At 34.8% G+C, this 22,109-nt stretch overlaps 1 pseudogene; it reads right to left on the bottom strand.

Moving 5' to 3' along the window:
- Positions 1-2,404: 2,404 nt before the first annotated feature.
- Positions 2,405-22,109, bottom strand: part of LOC120248264 — a 132,426-nt pseudogene continuing 112,721 nt past the window's right edge.

Genomic DNA, 22,109 nt, shown 5'->3' with positions numbered 1-22,109 from the left:
AGAGGGTAGAGGGGGATCGCCTCCCACCCTGGAGTCTCCGATCCCGGCCCGATTTTATCTTCCCCGGTTCGCACTCACGTTAGAAGGCTCTCTCAGTGGCTTCTGCGTCTTTTTTCTCCCAATCTCTCAGGTTTTGTAAGGTTTCCAATGGCTTCAGATCTTTTCTGTGTGATGTATGGGCGCGAGTGCAAGTACGGAGCTCCTTACTTCTCCGCCATCTTGCCCTCTCTCCGAGGTGAGCTTTTTAAATTTCTTGTTATGAAGTACAGCACACAATGTAAAAAAGTATACATTATGAAGGTACAGTTCCATGAATTCAGCAAGCAATTTTAAGCTGTATGAATTCTCTTGTAGCTACCAAGTTTACACTTACCTTCTTGAAAGATCTACAGATTGCCATGTTCTTTTGTGTATATTACAATAAACCTTTAACATGTATTATTATTACATATAAAAATGTTATTATTATTCTATTTCTGTAGATGAGGAAACAATTTCAGAGAGTTAAATTACATGTCCAAATTCCCACAGCTACTAAGTGGAAGAAATGGTGCTCAAATCCAGGCTTTCTGATTCTTAGTCACATGGCTATTTTTCCTTGATTCTATCTTTGTAAGGTAGATGCCATAGTGTACTCTCCAGATCTACCTCTTCCCCTTCTCAGAACTAAACCACTCATTTCCCCAGCTGCTGGGAGTGTTGGTGACTGAGAGCTCTCAGATGAGTCAGCAAGTTATCTTTGGGAATTGCCCTAATCCAAGAAGAGCACTGCCTAGCCCATGGTCACACCCTCTGGGAAGATGTCAATTCATATCCAATTACTAGTTCATGCAAGGGTATGAAAGCATGTCACTCGTCATAGTCCTGGACAACTTATAAAAACCATTCTAGTTCTAGAGCTTTCCTAGTATGATTGCCAATGCCTTTGTTGGATATGCGTCACAGTTCATCTTCCTCCACTGCCCAATCCAGGTGCTGATCCCGAAAACACCAGCCCATGAACTGTGTGCGAATCGCTGTCTTGGAGTCTGCCTCCTGGGGAACACAACAAGTGAACTTTTTGGTAGTGTTTTCTTTTTTAATGCTTCCTTAGAATTATATTCATTCATTGCAGCCAACAAAAATTGAGTGTCCACATATTAGTCAGAAATGAATTGTGAAAAACAGAAACTACTTTATTTTCAGCAAAAATGGATTTAATATCGGAATTGGGTTTTTCCAAACCATTGGAATGGCTGGGCCTTCATAACTGACTGCCATATCTGCCACAATCAAAGATAGTAATCAAATCATCATGTTTAAACCCTAAATATATACACTTTTTATTTTTTAAAAAAATGTTTCAAAGAGAGGTGATAGAGAACCAGAAATATTGTTTAATTGAAGAGAATAGATCTTTGTGCTTTAGCTACAAAGACCAGAGTGCAACTTTTATAACTCTTGGTTATGAAGCTTCATCAGACCTGATAGATTTGTACCAGCAAAATGGATGCCTTGTACAAGCAAGCTCTGGTTTGTTCTCCATTTCACATAATTCCACATTTGAATAGATGCATGCAGATGATGAACTCACATGTGGAAACTTACCTGCAATCTGTTCTGGAAAAGGTTATTTTTTTAAGCTTTCTGGCTTTTGCAGTACAGAAAGTCACCCCAGAAGGAAGTTTAGAAAGAAGAAATATGATCCAGACTATCTACCACAACATAGCCCTTGTCTTCACCAGGATTACATTTTAGACAAAATGTAGGACAAAAAATAAACAGATATGGCAGACAATAACAATCTTAGATAATGTTCTTAGAAGATCAGCAAACCTTAATAATGAAAAAATTTTAGGTTTGAAAACAGTCAACACAGGATTTTTTTTGAGAAAAAGGATGTTTTATTATTGAGTATAAATTATAATTATTGTTTATAAATGTTATATAAGTCACCATCTTTAAAGTCTAAAAAAGGCAAATACAGGTAAAGCACAGAAAATTAATTGAATTGAAAAAAGTTCTGACATTGTTCTTCCACATGTTATGCATAGTCATAGGAAGAATTATTGCAATAGTTACCCAAAGTAATATTAAAGGTAGCAAAAGAGATGTTTGATCTTAAATGCAAATTCAATTGTATAGCGTATCTACAATAATAGAGTGGAGCAAAGGTATATCTGTAGTTTCTAACAGTAAAAGTAAGTAAGTTGAAAAATACCACATTCCTCAATGAAATAAGAAAGCAGATCAAGGATAAAATGTTGGATAGTTTTATCAAGCAGGTCACTTTCAGGATAATTCTCTAGGGTAGCGCTCTTCACCTGTAACTGAACTGTTTGTGATTATTCTAGAGCCAGTACACTTATTTGCGGAGTTCAAAAATAAAAATGTAACAAATAATTATACATTAGGATTGGTGGGATTACCAAGTATTATTTAAAACTGCCACTATGTATTTCTTTTTCTCTGACACAATCAATACAGATCCAGTCTTGCTGTGTTTAAGACAATTCACTTCCTTTTGTTGACCAACTTCTTTCATGATGTGCTGTTCCTGAATCTGATGGTAGATAGATTTTGGTAGATATTAGTGATGAACAATGCATTTAATATGTGGATGATGTTGAAATTTCTCCTTCAACTTCTGGCTATAATCTTTGCTTCTTCTTTGACTGCTTCTTCTTGTGATGTAAGCACATCCAGGTTTTCAAAAGCACTAGCTTTCCACAGACAGATGTTCATTTCATCAGATCCATACATAATATATTTGCTGTTAGAAGTCCATTTTATACAGATAACATGTTGCATTCTCTTTGCACAACAGACTAACCTGTTTCTATTTTTGCACGACAGACTTACCTGTTTCTATTTTTTCGATAGGAAAGATTAAAATAGATTTATCAAAACAAGCAGACACAAACTCTTTCCCAGTGGTAATCTACATTAAGCACTGCAGATAGAGAATCCGCAGGTAACATTACAAGAGGGTACAGTGTGTGCCGCTCAAAAGTATATAAGTTGTAATCTTCATTTACTGCAGTAAAAATGAAAGCTTCCATAGGGTTCCAACAAATTGTACTTGTTCTTATATCTAAGATGACTTTATTTCAGAGGAGTATTTTGCCTCATATCATATAGTACCATATTCCTGTCAGAAGCACAACTTTCCAAGAGAAATGTCTCAGTTGGGTTACATTTAACACTGTTTATACTGTTAAATCCTCAGATCATTGAACATATAGGATTGGTTCTTTGTTCATCCCAAATGTCTACTTGGTGTCCACATGTGGCAAAAAACAGCTTCTTTCCAGTGATGCACAATTCCTGTATACACTCTCTTTCCTAATGTATGCAGTGGTTCCTCCTCTTATCCATAGCTTGGTCCGTTCATTTTCTACTGCTTCACAGATTTGTCATCACCAACAGTAAAAAAAAAAAAAGAAAGAAATCCCACAAAAACGAGTATGTATTCCTTATGTAAAACACTCGTGTGCTTATATTGTATGGATACATTTTCATTTAGTTGAGCTCCAAATTCTGACCTCTCCATCACATGCCCCAGAAAGGATAGTAGCCAGGCTCTTCGGATGCTTTACCAAGCAATTGACTTCATCTCGGTGACCATCGAAGGAAGCGGGGAATGGTTTGCTGATACCCATTCCAGTTTGGTAGCATTTAAAACTCTTACATATTCTTGTGGGACCACAAAAGAATGTAAGGTAGGATTATAGTTTCTTGTAACTGGCAATGTAGATCCAAATCTTCTTTCCTGAAAGGTCTGAATCCTTAATTATTCTGGTTCCTGTAGTTTTCCATTAAACCTTTACTGTTGGCATGGCCATCCTAAAAAGAACCTCAGAGAATCTTCTGGGTTCCAAACACAGTCCTCCTTGCTTCCATCATAGAAGCAACCATTTCCCCTGGTAATTGGCATCCGTCAGTCTGTTCCTTATAGGAATTTATATAATAGTGCCAATGTGATATGGTTATTGAAATATACCATTTGGCAGTGGTTGCATGCATTATTTTGGGATTCTGAAGGACTGTGTGCAAATTTAAATATGTGCTACCACTTGCAAAATAATTCTACTGGACTCAGCAGTAAGTCTTAAACTTATCAGTTAAGTTTAGAGAATTCATGCTGTGAAAATCAAACTTGATTAAGGCTTAACATACTCTCCAGATTTTATTAAATTTTTTTTAGTTAAAAAAAATTTACATTTATTTATTTTTGAGAGACAGAGAGAGACAGATTACAAGTAGGGGAGGGGCAGAGAGAGAAGGAGACACAGAATCCAAAGCAGGCTCCACGCCCTGAGCTGTCAGTACAGAGCCTGATGTGGGACTTGAACTCACAAACTGTGAGCTCATGATGTGAGGCCAAGTTGGATGCTTAACCGACTGACCTACCCAGGCACCCCAACTCACCAGATTTTAGATGTGAAAATGTTAACATTGAAGAGCCAAAAATATAGATTATTCTATTTAAGAGGTTCATATTTTGGCTAAGAAAAAAAGGAAAGGACCTCTTTTGGCTTAATGAACCTGAGCAAATAATATGAAATTGAGTATTGGACACTGCTGCTTAAACTGCTCTTGGTTATAGGCCTCTTTGAAAATCTAGTAAAAGTGGGGCACCTGGCTGGCTCAGCTGGTTAAGCATCAAACTCTTTATTTTGGCTCAGGCAGATCATGATCTCATGGTCATGAGATTGAGCCATGCGTTTTGGGCTCTGCCCTGGGTGAAGAGCCTGCTTAAGAGTCTCTCTCCCTTTGCCCCTCCCTTCCTTGCTCATGTGTATCCTTTCTCCCAAAAAAGAAAAAAAGAAAGAAAGAAAGAAAGAAAGAAAGAAAGAAAGAAAGAAAGAAAGAAAGAAAGGAAGAAAGAAAGACGTAAAACCACAAACTCATTATATTCCAGACATACAGAAATGTACACATATATGCATATAGAAAATACCTCACAAATATCAGCTGGTTCACAGACCCTTTGGACTCCTGAGATCTCCTAAAGTCCTTGAGTTTTGGTTTGAGAAATTCTAGTCTACAGTGGCATGCTCTCTTAAGTTTCTGAGGATTTTGAGTTTTCAGTTGTCAAAAATCAGTAGTATATGTACATGCATGAGGCACATATGGCATATATGTATACATATATCATGTAAGTACATATATAATACATATACATGTATGTACATAAATGAAATCTATCCTACTAAACATCATGCTGGCAAAGTAGTGTGGCCGAAGTCAGTTGTCTCAAAAATTGTTACTATGCATCTCCATTAATAAAACATTTTTGAGAATATTCTACTACACAGTTTTCTAGAGGCTAGAAATTAACTCCATTTGTTTACCTCTATTGCACACTACTAAAATAGAATCAGATTACCTAATACCAAGTGAGTATTGGTATGATGTTGAACCCATGGATCTTTCTCTAGACTTCATGTCTTTATCTATACATTTCTTTTGTAATTTCATTAATCTTGTTCAGTGCTAAGATTTTGCAGTTGTTTCAGATGCTACTAGAATATGGGATTGTATTTATTGAATCATTTTTGATAGACACAGACAATGTATGGATCAGAGTAAGTCCTGCTATACATTATGCCTCAACAATGAAATGAAATATTAAACTGAAATATTAAAAGGGAAATTTCTTATGCCTTAATTTCAACTCACAATATGAGTGAGTGAACGTGCTTCACTTGGAAACATGTAGAATCCCTTAAACCCATGATAGTGAAGCTATCATGGGGTCTATGACCTGAGTCTCAGGGTGCTCAGAGCCGCCTGGAGAGTGATAATCCCCCATAGATCGGTTTGTCTTTTATCGTAAATTTGCTAAAGGAATGGGCTGGATAAGGGATTAAAATAGAATGGCTGTGGCTAAATGTGCAGAGCCCTCAAAGACACTGATTAGCCAGGAAAGTATTAATAATCAGAGTAACCGTAATAAAGTTAGCCCAGGACATGAGTAATAGTGTGCAAAGCTAAAGAATATCTGTTTCTGCATCTAGGGAGTAGATTTAGAAAATGTGGTCTATTTTATTATATTATGGGATAAAGTGCTTAAAACTAAAATGCTAATCACCAATCCAAAGGGAGGATGCTGGAATGAGGAACACTATGACATTTGATAACAGGGCAGGGTGCTTAAGTAGGAGGCAGCACTGGTGGCTTTATAATTTGCTGTTTCATTTCCGAGTTTGGCTTCTGCTGCAACCAGCTGGCATGAAGGATCTCTCTGGTGTTTTGAATCAAGAAGGGAATAAAACACACCCAAGCTTCACTACAGATAACCTGAACATTTTGAATTTGGTTCATGGCAAGAGAAATGTGTACTTTGGCTTTATTTTTTTCCTAGTGGTGGTATGTTGGCTGAATTGATCTCCGTTATGGCTTGAGAATTTATTTGTGCAATAGTGCTCAGATATAAGAAAGGTAATATATACCTACAGAAGAAAAATTTTACCTTATCTGAAAACAATTGACATCTATGAACAATGGCTGCTTAATGAGAAAATATTTATTGGCAAGTAACAGAAACTGTTCAATTTTGATTGCACCATTAAGCAATGTTTTTTCCTCTTAGCCTCACCTTGACCTATTTAGATTGGATGGATCTGTTACTTGGATTGTCACTTTTATACAGTTATGAAAAAAAGAAAAATTTATGCCATTTGGCTTTGAAGTGATCTCTGCTTTTTAGTTAAATTTTCTTTGAATGTGTGATATATAGCAAGTATATATGTATGATCATAAGTGTGCATCTCAATTAATTTTAAATGTTACTCACACCTTTGTAACTATCACCCAGATCAAGATAATATTACTAGAAGCTTCCCTTGTCCTTTCTTAGCCACCATGCTCCTCCTACCTCCCCAAAGAGAACAGATATTTTTACTTCCATCACACAGATTGGTTTTGCCTGTTGGAGGTATTTATATATATGTAATTTTATAGGTTTTTGTGTGTGTGTATCTGTTTTCTTTCCCTCAGTGTTATATCTGTGAGACTATCCATGTGGTTGCTTGTAGAATTTGATTACTCATGGTCATTGCTGTGTAATATTCCATTTAGAATATCAATATTCTAAAATTAGGTATGTTTCTTCTATTCATGGATAGTTGGGTTATTTCCAGATTTCACTATATCAGATAATGATATTATTAATTTATTGACATGTCTTTCAGTGCATATATATTCAAAATTAAAGTGTATTTGTTGTGTCATAAGATATTAGCATGGTTTGCTTTAGGAGGTATACTGCTAGACACCTTTCCAAAGAGAATATACTTATTCATAGTCTCACAAGCAGTACTTGTCCCCAGAGTTTCTAGTAGATATACAGTGATGTCATTGTGTATGTGTGTGTGTGTATGTGTGTGTGCTATGTAATTTTTTAGAAGATATTAATTTGTTTAGAGAAGTTTTAGTTCACAACAAACCAAGAGGAGAGTACAGAGGGGTTTCCCCTGTACCTCCCACACAGGCATAGCCTCCCCTATTATCAACATTTTTCACCAGTGATGCCTTTATTTTTATAAAAAACTTGCAGCAACATGTCATAATCACCCAAAGATCATAGTTTACATTAAGGTTTACTCTTCCTGTTGTACATTCTATGGGTTTGGACAAGTGCATAATGACATGTATCCATCATTATAATATGACACAGAGTATTTTCACTGCTTCACAAGTCCTTTGTGTTCTATTTATACTAATCCTACCTACAATTAACTAATTATTTTTTTACCCGTTCCACAATTTTTTCTTTTCCAGAATCTTATATAGTTGGAATCATAGAGAATGTAACTTTTTCACATTGGCTTTTTTCACTTAACAATATTCATTTAACTTTCCTCCATGTCTATTCACAGCTTGATAGATCATTTCTTGTTAGTTCTGAATAATATTCTATTATTTGTAATCTAGAATTCTATAAATTTCTGTTGTATTCCAAGTTTATAAATTCATTCACCTATTGAGGACATATTGGCTGCTTTCAAATTTTGGCAATTCTGGATAAAGCTGCCAAAACATCTGTGTGGACAGATTATTTTGTGTGGACATAAGTTCTCAACTCCTTGGTAATTACCAAGGAGAGTGATTGCTGGATCATCTGGTGAGAATATGTTAGTTTTGTATGAAGTCACCAAACTGTCTTCTAAAGCATCTGTACCACTTTGCATTTTCACCAGCAATGAATAAAAGTTCCCATTGCTCCACAATCTTGTTAACCGTTCATGTTGTCAGTGTTCTAAATGTTGTCCATCCTAATAGGGATGTAGTGGTATCTCACTGTAATTTTAATTTGCACCTTTTGGTGACATGTTATATAGAACATCCTTTTAAATGCTTACTTACTAAGCATATTGCATATCTTCTTGGGAGAAGTATCTGTTTGGATCTTTGGCCCATTTTTAAAATGAGTGGTTCATTTTCTTACTGTTGGGTTTTAAGAGTTCTTTGTATATTTTGGATAATAGCCCTTTATCAGATGTGTCTTTGCAAATAATTTTTCTCAGTTTGTGGCTTGTATTCTTATGCTCTTGACGTGATCTTTCACAAACATTGTAATTTTGATGAAGTCCAGCTTATCAATTATTCCTTTCATGAATTGTGCCTTTGCTGTTGTATCTAAAAAGTAGTCATGATATCCAAGGTCACCATGCAGGTTTTCTCCTACGTTATTCTTCTAAGAGTTTTATAGTTTTGAATTTTATGATCCAGTTTGAGTTAATTTTTATGAAGGGCATAATGTCTGCCTAGATTATCTAGGTTCATTTTTTCAGTGAATCTAGATTTATTATTAATCAACATATGGATGTTCATTGTTCCAGTAACATTTATTGAAAAGACTATCTTTGATCTACTTTAATGCTATTGCTTTTTTGTCAAAAATCAGTTGATTATATTTGCATAGGCTATGTCTGATTTTGCTGTCTGGTTCCATTGATCTATTTCTCTCTTCTTTTACCAATATCACAAGAGTAAGTGTAGTTTTTTTTTTTATAGTTTCACAGTTCTTCCTCAATATTATGTTGGCTATTATGGCTCTTTTGCTTCTCTATCTAAACCTTTGAAAAAGTTTGTCAATATCCACAAAATAACTTGCTGAGATTTTGATTGGGATTGTATTGAATCTATAGCTCATGTTGGGAAGAACTGATATGTTGACAATAGTGAGTCTTCCTATTCATTAACATGGAATACCTCTCCATTTATTTAGTTCTTATTTGATTTCATTCATCAGAAATTTATAGTTGTCTCATGTAGATCTTATACATATTTCTTACACTGTGGTTTTAAGTTGTATGTACCTGATGGCTAATGGTGTTGATCACATTTACATATGTTGATTAGTCATTTGGATAGCCTCTTTGTGAAGTGCCTGTCCAAGTATTTTGTCTGCTTTTTTCTATGGGGTCATCTATATAGTGTTTATGTTTTTTATATATTATATATAATATATGTAATATGTAGTATGTTTATTTTCTTATACATCATATGTATTATCTACACAAATAAAAAATACTTTCTATGAATTATATGTATAATTTATATGTTATAAATAATATGTAATTATAGATATATAATCTATTAAAATATATAATATATTTATATATAATATACATTTTTGATGTGTCTTTATTAAATATAACGTATGCTGCAGACATTTGTAGATATCCTTTACTAGATTAAGATTTTCTTCTATTTTTAGTTTGTTAAAAGTTTTTATCATGAAAGAATATTGACTTTTATCAAAAGCTTTTCCTGTATCGATTGAAAATTATGCCATTTCCCCCTTTTATTCTGTCAGTGTGATGAATTAGATTGATTGCTTTCTGAATGTTAAATTTCTCTTACAGATCTAAAATAAACCCTACTGAATGTTGTTATATTATCTGTTTTATGGTTTGATTTGTTCACATTTCTTTAGAAATTTTCAACTCTTTTTGCAAAGAAATTTGTCTGTTATTTTTCTTTCTTGTAATGTCATTTTTAAATTTTAGAGTAAAGGCTGTGCTGTCCACATAAGGTGAGCTTGGGTCTTTGTTTTTCTCCTTTGTGAAAGTGTTTAGAATTGTTTCTATCTAAACATGTGGAAGAATTCAATAATGAAGCCATCTGGACCAGATTTTGAAATGTGACTTTTTAGTATGAAAACTTTAGAAAATATATTCAATTGCTTTAGTAGATAATGGGATAATCTGAATTTTTATGTCAACTTTGATATATTTAATTATTTCCCCCACCCTTGGGAATGTTTTTCATTTCATTTAAAACAAACAAAAAATAACTTAGGACCATATTGCATTATACAAAGTAAAACATTTTTATAAATTTCATCAGTACATCAAATACATTAAATATTATACAATGTTAATAGGGTATTTTACCAATAGGTAAATCTTTATATGCCTCTTTAATCAAATGTCTTTGTTTCTCAATGGGATATGAGATTAATTAAAATAAGGATATGTTTTTGATAAATGTTATTGGTAACCCATGTCCTCCACTTTTCAAAAATTGTAAAAGCTACATAGTTCCAACAAACCCCAGTATTTTTTTTGCTATTAGGTAGTTTTAAAAGTTCTTTTCTATTTTCTTGAGCATACTTTCTGAAGATTAAAGTGTTTGCTACCATGAAAGATTTATTATAATTGGAAGTTGAATAATTTAGAAAATTCATGTCTTCATTGTCTATCAATATGTTATAAAATATACTATATCTATTGCTTATACACTAGCCACTCTAGAATTTCAGCCAGTTTTTTTGCATGTGCATTTATTTTTTTCTCAAATGTTTAGATTAAAAAAACCCCACAAGGTTTATAAATTTGGTCTCATTTTTTTAAGAGAATTAATACAGATTCCAGTCCCTCCAGAAATATCACCCTAGGTTGTAAAATGCCCTCAGCACTATTTACTTTTCTCTCCTTAGAAATAGGTTCATAGTAGAGCAAACCACAGGTAAACTCATAGGGTTTCAGTAGTGATGGTGACATGAGGTGAGGAATAGTAAGGGCAACTTTCAGGATCTAGGTCAAGAATATGAGTGAGGGCCCCACCAATTCAAATTTAGGGTAACTTGTATGAAGTCCAAAGGCAAAGATTACACAGGCTGTCTTTATTAAGAGTTTGGTTATACAAGCTCTGGGTCAGCTCCCATTCTTTGTGGCTATCCAGGCAAGCCATCTCACCTATTTACCGTGGCCGGGTAGACCAAGGAAAGCACCGACAACTGGGTGCTTTTCATTGCTAATCCTGGCCTTGACTCACTCTGTGACCTCTCTTGGTGTGTTTCTTCAGCTGGAAAGTGAAGATAATAATAATGAGCTATTTAACAAGGGATGTTGTGTGGATTAACAGTTAATAACATGTTTCATAAGACAAGGCAGCATTGAGTTTGTAAATACTAATAGAAAGTTTCTCCACACTACAAAGTAAATTAGTGCTTCTCTTGAAGAAAACCCAATATACCAGAACATGAACATACAAAGCAGTTGAAATAAGGTGAATTTTTACTTGACAGAAGTAACTTCATTTTTTAAAAAGAATACTCCACAGTTTTCCTTTTGATATTTAGTTCATACTTGTGCATTTAAAAGCTTTTATAAAATGTATCCATACCTATTCTATTACTTTAATATTTAGTATGTAGAACACATTTTTTGATATGATTGGATATGATTTTTTCCTCAATATTTAACTAAGAATAAATGTCATATAGCTTGTTACCTGTATATAAGTTAACTTTATTTATACAAGTCTTTTTGTTACTTTAGTTGTTTCATCATGAAGGTTTCTTGCATCACTTGAGAAAATTGTGTTAAACTTAATGAATTTGAATTTATACATAGCTTTCTAGGACTCTATAACATACCACATCAGGTAACCTATATCTTCAGTAGTTTCACATTGAGTCAGCTGTTTGCAGGCAAAATTACATATGCCAAATAAACTAATTCCCCATACAGTGCTTTTCATTTCCTTTCTGTTTACTTGCTTTGTTATTCATGAAGATGAGGAAAAGTCACAGATATTAATGTCAGAGATGTAAATGTAAAAGAACTCTACGAGCTTACTAAAAAAAATAAAAAGATGATGATAAGTTATAGCCACTAAAACGGTAGAGTCGGTGGCTTAGTCAGTTGAGTGTTGGACTCTTGATTTCTGTTCAGGTCATGATCTCAGGTCATGAGATAGAAATGACCCTTGTAGCTGGGGTAGTATCTGCCTAAGATTATCTCTGTACTTCTCCCTCTGCCAGCCGCCCCCCCCTCCTCTCTTTCAGAAAAAAAAAAAGGTACTTCTTGAATTCTGGAGTTATTATTGACATTACCAAGACAAGGTCAAATACAAAGACCAAAAATTATTATGCTGGTAGACAAAACTTCAAATAGAAATATTGAACAGTATGTTTAGTAAGTATTGTTAAAATAATTTGGAAGATAATGAGGTCACTAGGCATTTAGTTGAACTTTTGCTCAGGCTATGATTTAACGTTTTCTTACAGTACTGTTAAGAATTGTTGTTTTACTATCCTCAACATCCCTCCTCATCAGGGAAATACAAATCAAAACCACACTGAGATACCACCTCACGCCAGTCAGAGTGGCTAAAATGAGCAAATCAGAGAACTCGAGATGCTGGCGAGGATGTGGAGAAACGGGCACCCTCCTACACTGTTGGTGGGAATGTAAACTGGTACAGACCCTCTGGAAAACAGTGTGGAGATCCCTCAGAAAATTAACAATAGAACTCCCCTATGACCCAGCAATAGCACTGCTAGGAATTTACCCAAGGGATACAGAAATGCTGATGCATAGGAGCACATGTACCCCAATGTTCATAGCATCACTCTCTACAATATCCAAAACATGGAAAGAGCCTAAGTGTCCATCAACGGATGAATGGATCAAGAAGATGTGGTTTATCTATACAATGGAATACTACATGGCAATGAGAAAGAATGAAATCTGGCCATGTGTAGCAACATGGATGGACCTTGAGGGTGTCAGACAGAGAAGGACAAATATCATATGTTTGCACATATACGAGGATTAAGAGGAACTTAACGGAAGACCATGGGGGAGAAGAAGGGGGGAAATAGTGGAGGAGAGGGAGGGAGGCAAATCATGAGAGACTCTTGAATGCTGAGAACAAACTGAGGACTGATGGATGTGGGAGGGGAGGAAGGAGACGGGCACGGAGGGGGGCACTTGTGGGGATGAGCACTGGGTGTTATATGGAAACCAACTTGACAATAAACTGTAAAAATAAATAAATAAATAAATAAATAAATAAATAAATATTTTAAAAAAGAATTGTTTTATAAATTTATGGGTATTTTAATGGGAATTTGAGAGAATTTCTATAATACACATCTTATATGATTTTTACAAATAATGTACTTCTAACCTCATTGATTCACTTAGTATAAGTTGATATAAAGAGTAAAATGAGACTGACAGTTTATTCATCTTTTTATATTTTCCAAAAATATTTATGAAGCCTTACCCATAGTCTTGTAACTCAAGCCATATTGCTTGCATTTTTTAAACAATCTAAATGATCTTTGCTCGTTCTTCAATTCTTTTGTTCTACTTCAAACTTCTTTCTAGCAGCTAACAGTATAAAGACAGAGACAGAGAGAGAGGAGAGAGGATTGCTTTATGTTGAGGTGATATGGAACTATTAGTTTATTTTATGTTGGTTCATTAAAAGGTTCCTCCTCAATTAGATCTCAATTTTCTAAAAACAACATAAATTAAGATAAAACACAAAATTATGGGCAATCTGTACTGCTTTATCATATACATGATTGGCGTTTGCGAATAGACAAGTCTTGGGATGAGATCTTCACAGAAAAGTCCTACTGGAGCCTATTTTTACTATATATAATTTTGAAATTAATTTCCTCTGTGAGGTAATTCTTAAACTTTGACTAAAAGTAATATTTCACTTTATTGGACATTAAGCACAAAAGAATAGAGACCTGATGTTATGCACAACTGTTCTGCTCTACTACCTATCAGAATCTAATATTTTCAACATTATTTGGAATGAATATATATAAAATTAAGGAAGTGGAAACTATTAGCAGAGAGCCTTCTTCAAGGATCACCACACAAATTTCATCATTCTGATACTTGGCAAAGGTGGTTGGGGACATTATTCTCTTTACAAAAATATGAAGTACAGCCCCTGACATAAAAGAGTATCTGGCTCAAAATGTCAGTAGTGCCAAAGTTAGTTGATAAACTCTGGTCAAGAGTGAAAGAGATACTAATACTTATTTTATTACTTAAATAAAAAATAAATAAATGCCCTTTCATGAGCAAAACATATTTCTAGATATTCTGATTATATGATTTTTCTATTAGTTTCTATTCTAAGTACAATTGTGGCATATACATTTGATATAGTTTCAGTTATAAGATAACAAGTGGATAAATAGCATATTTTGTTAACTTTAATCAATGGTCAGTTTTATGCTTTGGTTTGGTCATTGACATCATTGAAGTACTATGGAATTAGGTGGCATGTAATCTAGCACAGTGTCCTCTCATGAAAGTCACACTTATAATGTGGCCTCCCACACTTACCAGAAATGCAGTGTTTCAAACATAACTCTTTGAGCTTTAATTACATCTGTAAAATTGATATAATATCTTACTCATAGAATTCCTGAGTATTAGAGATAATACAAGTAAAGAACAAATCACATTAACATATATCAATCTCCTAAAATATAAGTGCCATTATTATTATTAGTCACTATAGAGGTTCCCTTTTCCTATTATTAGAATTTTACCTGCAATTTTCTAAGATTTCACCAAATGTTGATGCTATTTTAATATGATACACAAAATCTCAGGAAAAACTGATAGGAATACACCAGGGATATAATAGTCTAATATTTAAAAAACCTAAATTGTGACACCCAAGTAAATAGCAGATTATACTCTATATGAAAATCATATAAAATGGGAAATTACCACATTTTATGTTACTTTATCTACTTTGCATGAGTAGTATCTGCCTGCTCCATTATATACTGGGTTTCTAAGGGCTGTGTGTCTGTAGTTCATGAGACTTGAGCACTAGATGGCACTCTTGTATCCTTGATTAAATGAACACAATTATACTTTTCATGGTTTCCAAACGAATTAAGGCTGGTTTTCAAACCTTTAATCCTGTGAAATATAGGAACATCTGACACACTATAGCATTGTTTCTGGCAAATATTTATACATGTACTCTGCATTTAGGATGCCCACTGGATCTTTCTTGGAAAATTATAGGCTTTAGAATTAGCAGGAATCATTTAAAGATTTCTTTTAGATAGTGTTTTCCTGGGTCCACTTCTAAGAGGGTCATTCGAGACCTCCCATAAATTATGGGAACAAATTGTGTTGATTTTATCCTTTTAAAATTATTTCAAATTGGTAAAGAAAACTATAGTAAAATACCCATACTAAATTATATTTCATAAAAATATCCAGAGACCAAGTAAAATACCAAAAAATAATATTTACTTCAACAATCATGTTGACTCATTTTATGTAGTCCTTAAATATTTTTTTCTTAATTAAAAAATATATTTGAACCTTTTGATTTAAAAGAAAAAAGTGGCATCAATTAAACTTACAGCAATACACTGATGTTTGCCTTTCATTTTGTTTTTACATTTAGGCATACCTATGTTTATGAATCCGTTACTATATCACAGACGTGTGCACTGCCCTTAGTGAAATGCCATGTAGGGTTTGGATGTATTCACTATGAGCAGATGCTTAACTTAACAGTGATCAATTCAATGACAAGTAAAATGCAAATATATGTTCTCATAATAATGTTCTGCCGAAGTGAGATACTGGTACAGGTATTGCAACTGAGACAAAAAATAATATGTATTTTGTAAAATAGACTCCATTTTCTAAATATCTGTCAAACAACTGTAATACTTTGAGGTTTCTTTCTGATTTAACAACTAAACAACTTTCATTGCCTCTCCCAAATCTGTAACAATGTTACCATGTCATAGGAGACACATGCCTTCATTTTCAATAAAATGGAAAAACTGTCTTAAAACCGAATATTTGACAAAGTGCCCCTCTTTTCTGAAAAATAACTGAGACAGTTGTAAATCACACTTCTAACCATCACAGTGAAAATTCCATCAGAAATGCAAATTTCAACTGGATGTTAAATATGTTCAATGACTCTCTCCATATCAAACAAATTAAAGAGTGACAACAGTTGTTAAATATTATTAGTGGTTCAAATTTGATAGCATTTCCTCTTTGCTTAGCTTCTAATCCCATGCAGTGTTCTCTTGAGTGGATCCATGTGAAGAATAGGTCATGTGGTTTGGTTTAAGAGGTTGGACCCTGCCTTTACTAGCTATGTCACCTTAGATAAATTGCTTAACCTGAGCCTAATTTCCTCATCTGTGAAGTGGAGATAATACATCATAGGTATCTTATGGTGGATAATGAATTAATGTTACTATAATATATACAAAAGTGCTCTGTAGGGAAAAAAAATCACTTTTCCTGTATGTTTTTCTTTACTACTCACATATAGCACTTTACTTCTGACACTTTTGGTCACCAAATTTGTGCTGGGAGAAAAAACACAGGCAGTTCCCTGTGACACCAGCAGGGAATCCTGGAATTCAATTCTGACACTATCAGAAGCTAGCTGAAGTTAATATCGGATCCCACAAATTATAGCCTCACTTCCACAAGACTTCCCTTCCCCAATTGAAATGTCAATTGCAAGTTCCAGTTTGTCACCCATACTTCTGACCTACTCGCTATGAATTGGGGGTCCCATGACTCACTTGTTGGGCTCAACAGTTTGCTAGAATGGCTCACGGAACTCAGAAAAACATTTTATTTGCTAGATTACTATTTTATTATGAAAGGATGTACTTCAGGTAGAGCCAGATGGAAGAGATGCATAGGACAAGGGAAAAGGAAAGGATGTGGTGCTTCATGACCTCTAGACATTCTCCTCCCCACTTCTCCATGTGTTTAGCAACATGGAAACTCTCCAAACCTGTGCTTTAGGGATGGAGGCTTCATCATGAAGGCATGATAGACTATTAACCTCACTTCTAGCCCCTCTCGCCTCTCTGGAGAATGGGGTGTGGAGCTGAAAATCCAAGCTTGTAAATATAGCTTGGTCTGTCTGGTGACTATCTCCCATCTAGGAGCCCATCTAGAGTAGCCTCATTAGGATAAAAGGAATATTCTCCAGGATATTCCAGGGATTTAGAAGTGTGGTGTCAGGAACCAGGATCAAAGACCAAATATTAGAACAAAAGATGCTTGTAGCTCTTTTATTTTATTTTATCTTATTTTTGAGACAGAGCCTGAGTGGGGGAGGGGCAGAGAGAGACACACACACAGAATCTGAAACAGGCTCCAGGCTCTGAGCTGTCAACACAGAATCCGAAGCAGGGCTTGAACTCACAAACTGTGTGATCATGACCTGAGCCGAAGTCAGACTCAACCAACTGAGCCACCCAGGTGCCCCAAGATGCTTATAGCTCTTATCAATTAGGTAACTACAAGGGGTTTGGAGCTCTGTGTTAGGAACTGGGGGCATGGACCAATTATGTATTTTCTGTTATCTTACAAGGGTGTAAACATAGTAACTACTATATAAATGTATGTTAAAACATATATAAATCATTATAGAATCTTGAATGGGTATTGAAATTATAGGGTAAATTTAAACATTTTCTATTTGTACCTTATTTTTTACAGATCAGTGTTTTCTCTTACATATTTCTAACAAATCATTTTGAATATTTGGATTTTTCAGAAAATTAGTAATGTAAAATAGGGTCCAAGCATGAACAACACTGCAGTCATTTTACATTTGAACCAAGTAAATATGTCGCTTATTCATATATGTATGACATTAAAATTAAGTTGTCCAAAAAATATGAGCTTCATAAAGTATCTCTTTTTATATTGGTTAACAACAAATAACACATTCTCTTTAATTTTCATTCATCAGGTTATAGAAATTTACAAATGTTAAATGTTCTATATTCAAATATACATAAATTGAGGAATAGTGTGCATAATCTTGGCAGTCAGAACTTGCTCTTGTCAAAGGTTTCAGACATTGGACTATACAACACACAGCTTTGAAATTTTTCACGTATGAAGTATAATTCATAGTGTTAAACTGTAATTTTAGTGTTAAAAATCCTATCTGATTATCTTGGTTTGAGTTGTATTTTTAAGTTTAGTTTTGTGATTCTTTTAGTCAGTTTATATTTAACCTTTAAAATAACAGGATGTGCTTGAATATTCAGAAGTACATTATTATCTGTGCTGGAGTTGAAGTGATATTTTCTCTCAGAATCTGACCTGTCAGTCACTCAACAGACCTTTATTTCCCCTGATCGTCTGTGCCAAAATCCACTACTCTGGGTTGTTTGGCTATCTGTTAGCCTTCAAAAGCTGAAATCCTATACTGAATAAACCATCAATATTTATTTTATAAAGTCTCCTACTTTTATATCAGAAAGGTGGACATGTGGTGGAGGAGTGAAATCTCGAGAGTACTAATTAAATATCAATAACCCAAACCTACATAGATGCATTTTTCTTAATGGCACACTTGTATTGGCTTTGAACTCCTTAAAGTTTCCAGATTCAATACTTCTGAACTTCTTTGTCCGCTCAAATAACCAAGAAGTGCTGATCTATGACAGACTCATCAACAACACTTTAGCTATCATATGAGCTCTGAATAGTCTGTACAAGAAAACATTAGGCACAGCCCTGTATCCCATTCAGCCCAAAAGTTCATGTAGCTCACGAGAGCATGTTATCCATATAAAGCCAAAGTATGCAAATAAGCCCCTTTAATGGGCTCAGTAGTTGATTTAGGATTCGTTTTCCTTACTTCATCATTTCTAAAAGGTACACGTTGAAACACCATGAAATTGAATGAATATTATGCTCAATTTTGGCTGAGAAGAGGTGGTTTACTTAAGGCATGTGGGCCCCAGCTAGATCGAAGTTAGAAGGATATAAAGTACATTAACACCAGACATGCCCTGGAGGCTAAAGCTTAACTTTTCAGTGAGAGAGAGAGAGAGAGAGAGAGAGAGATAAGTGTCTAAATCTTTGCCAGGTTAAAGAAAACTGTTAATTTGTTACTACCTGAAATCATGATTTGGTTAAGGTGTTTATACTTAATCCTTAGACAAATTGCTACTTTACATTATGTACCTTAAATCCCTTATAGATAGGTTTTTATAGTGATAATGAGTATCTTGAACAAAGTGACAGGTTCATGAAGAGTTTATATCCCTAAACTGAACTAATAAACATGAGTTTGTCCATATCAGTTATATAGGTAACAGAGTTTGGAGACACATCCTCCAGTTATTTATTTACTTTTTAAAATACCAATGTAAAAATCACATTTTTCCATTATATTTTATTTAGACTATTATCTAGTCCTTAGAAAATCCTCTTGCTACTATTTTATATTTTCTATATATTGTTTCTATATACACTATATAGTATATTTTATAAATATAAATATATATTATATTCATAAGGGATAGATAACTTGCCTAAAATGTGTGAATGACAATTTCTCTCATTCTGCTGAAAAAGTAGAATGAGAACTCAGAAGTGGGGAAATTTGGTTTCTAATTTCAATATTACTAGAAAGCAGTTCTTTGACCTAAAGCAATTTCAGGCATCAGGATGACCATCACCATTTATAACTTTGTTCAGATTTGCTCTCTGAGTGACCCACCCTTCATATGTTATCATGCAGAAAAACTCTACCCACATTTTGTGTTTCAGAATCTGTTCCTCCTTTGATGCTTTTTCCAACTGCTGAGCCAAACTGATCTATTCCTTTTTCAGATTGATAGAATCATAACATATTAATACTAGAAATGTCTTACAAAATGACATAGGTCAATTGCCCAGTTAAAATAGTCATCCATCTGTATGTCCTCTTTGGAGAAGTGTCTGTTCGTGTCTTCTGCCCATTTCGTCACTGGATTATTTGTTTTCCCACAGACACATGAAACGATGCTCAGTGTCCCTCATCATCAGAGAAATGAAGATCAAAACCACACTGAGATACCACTTCACACCACACTGAGATACCACGTCACACTAAAATGAACAAATCAGGAGACTATAGATGCTGGTGAGGATGTGGAGAAATGGGCACCCTCCTACACTATTGGTGGGAATGTAAATTGGTACAGCCCCTCTGGAAAACAATGTGGAGGTTCCTCAAAAAATTAACAATAGAACTCCCCTATGACCCAGCAATAGTATTCCTAGGAATTTACCCAAGGGATAGAAGAGTGCTGATGCACAGGGGCACATGTTCATAGCAGCACTTTCAACAGTAGCCAGATCATGGAAAGGGCCTAAATGTCCATCAACTGATGAATGAATCAAGAATATATGGTTTGGGGCGCCTGGGTGGCTCAGTTGGTTGGGCGGCCAACTTCGGCTCAGATCATGATCTCACGGTTTGTGGGTTTGAGCCCCGTGTCAGGCTCTGTGCTGATAGCTAGCTCAGAGACTGGAGCCTGTCTTCGGATTCTGTGTCTCCCTCTCTCTCTGACCTTCCCCTTCTCACGCTGTCTGTCTGTCTGTCTCTCTCTGTCTCTCAGAAATAAATAAAACATTAAAAAAGTTTAAAAAAAGATGTGGTTTATGTATACAATGGAATTCTACATGGCAATGAGAAAGAATGAAATCTGGCCATTTGTAGCAATGTGGATGGAACTTGAGGGTGTTATGCTGAGCAAAATAAGTCACGCAGAGAAGGATAGATACCATATGTTTTCATTTATAAGTGGAACAGGAGAAACTGAACAGAAGACTATGGGGGAAGATAAGGAGAGAAAGTAGTTGGGGAGAGGGAGGGAGGCAAACCATGAGAGACTCTTGAATACTGAGAACAAACTGAGGGCTGATGGGGGTGGGGGAGAGAGGAAGGGGAGTGATAGGCATGGAGGAGGGCACTTGTGGGGATGAGCACTGGGTGTTGTATGGAAACCAATTTGACAATAAACTATAAAAATAAATAAATAAATAAATAAATAAATAAATAAATAAATAAACAGTCATCCATCCAACCAGTGTCACAATAGACAATCAGACTCTGCTTGAATACTAGTACCGACAAGAAGGAGTAAATCAGGAGAAGTCCCATTTTAATCTCCAGAAAGCTCAGTATTTCAGGAACTTCACATTCAGGTTGCCCAGAGTCTGTGCAGAGCTGAAAGGAAAGTCAATACACTGCATAAGTGGAAACATACAAATATTCAAGCAAAATGTATTTTTCTTTACATTAACAAAACCACTTCAGTCTCCCCAGAGATTGTCTACCTCTAGACCTCAAATATTCCCCTTGTCTGAGAGTGCAGAATATATTGGCTGGTGACCAGATAAGATCTTTGCACTGTAACGGAGCATTTCCTTTCTTTCAGAATGGGAGCCATGAGGGAAGCAGGGCACTTACCTTAACACATACACATGCGTGCGCGCGCGCACACACACACACACACACACACACACACCTATTTCCCTACATTAACTTTGCAAAGTCAGTTCAAGTTGAGAGGAGGGATGTGGGAATTAACTTATCCCCTCTGCTTTTATAGACTGTATATATAGAAAATAATTTTCTTAGAAAATAATTTCTTGAGAAAGGAGATGGAAAATAAATCCTAATTGATGGCAGAGGCCCAATAATAAAGAACGCCCCAACATCTTTTACTAGATAAATCAAACTCACCATGACAAGTCACCTATATTATAGAATAACTTGCTTTATTTTCAGAATCTAACAGAAACAGTTGTGAATCGAGTTGTTACTTTTTCTCAGTTCTTGATCAAACAGATGGAAATAGTAGGACAAAGCAGAGTCATGCATAGATGAAAAGGAAACTCATATATCTATGTAATAGCCATTGTGAAAAATCCTCTTCAAATCTAATTTTTTTTTGTATCATCACTCTATCCTATTAATACTTCAAAAATATTTTTAAAACTCTTGACTAAGGGATTTTTGTCTAATTTTAGTAATTTTAATTT

This window comes from Hyaena hyaena, unplaced genomic scaffold (genome assembly GCF_003009895.1).
Source record: "Hyaena hyaena isolate Hyena2069 unplaced genomic scaffold, ASM300989v1 scaffold_574, whole genome shotgun sequence".
In the NCBI taxonomy this organism is placed as follows: domain Eukaryota; kingdom Metazoa; phylum Chordata; class Mammalia; order Carnivora; family Hyaenidae; genus Hyaena; species Hyaena hyaena.
The sequence above is the reverse complement of the archived record's forward strand: the minus strand, read 5'-3'. Positions and strand labels throughout refer to the sequence as shown.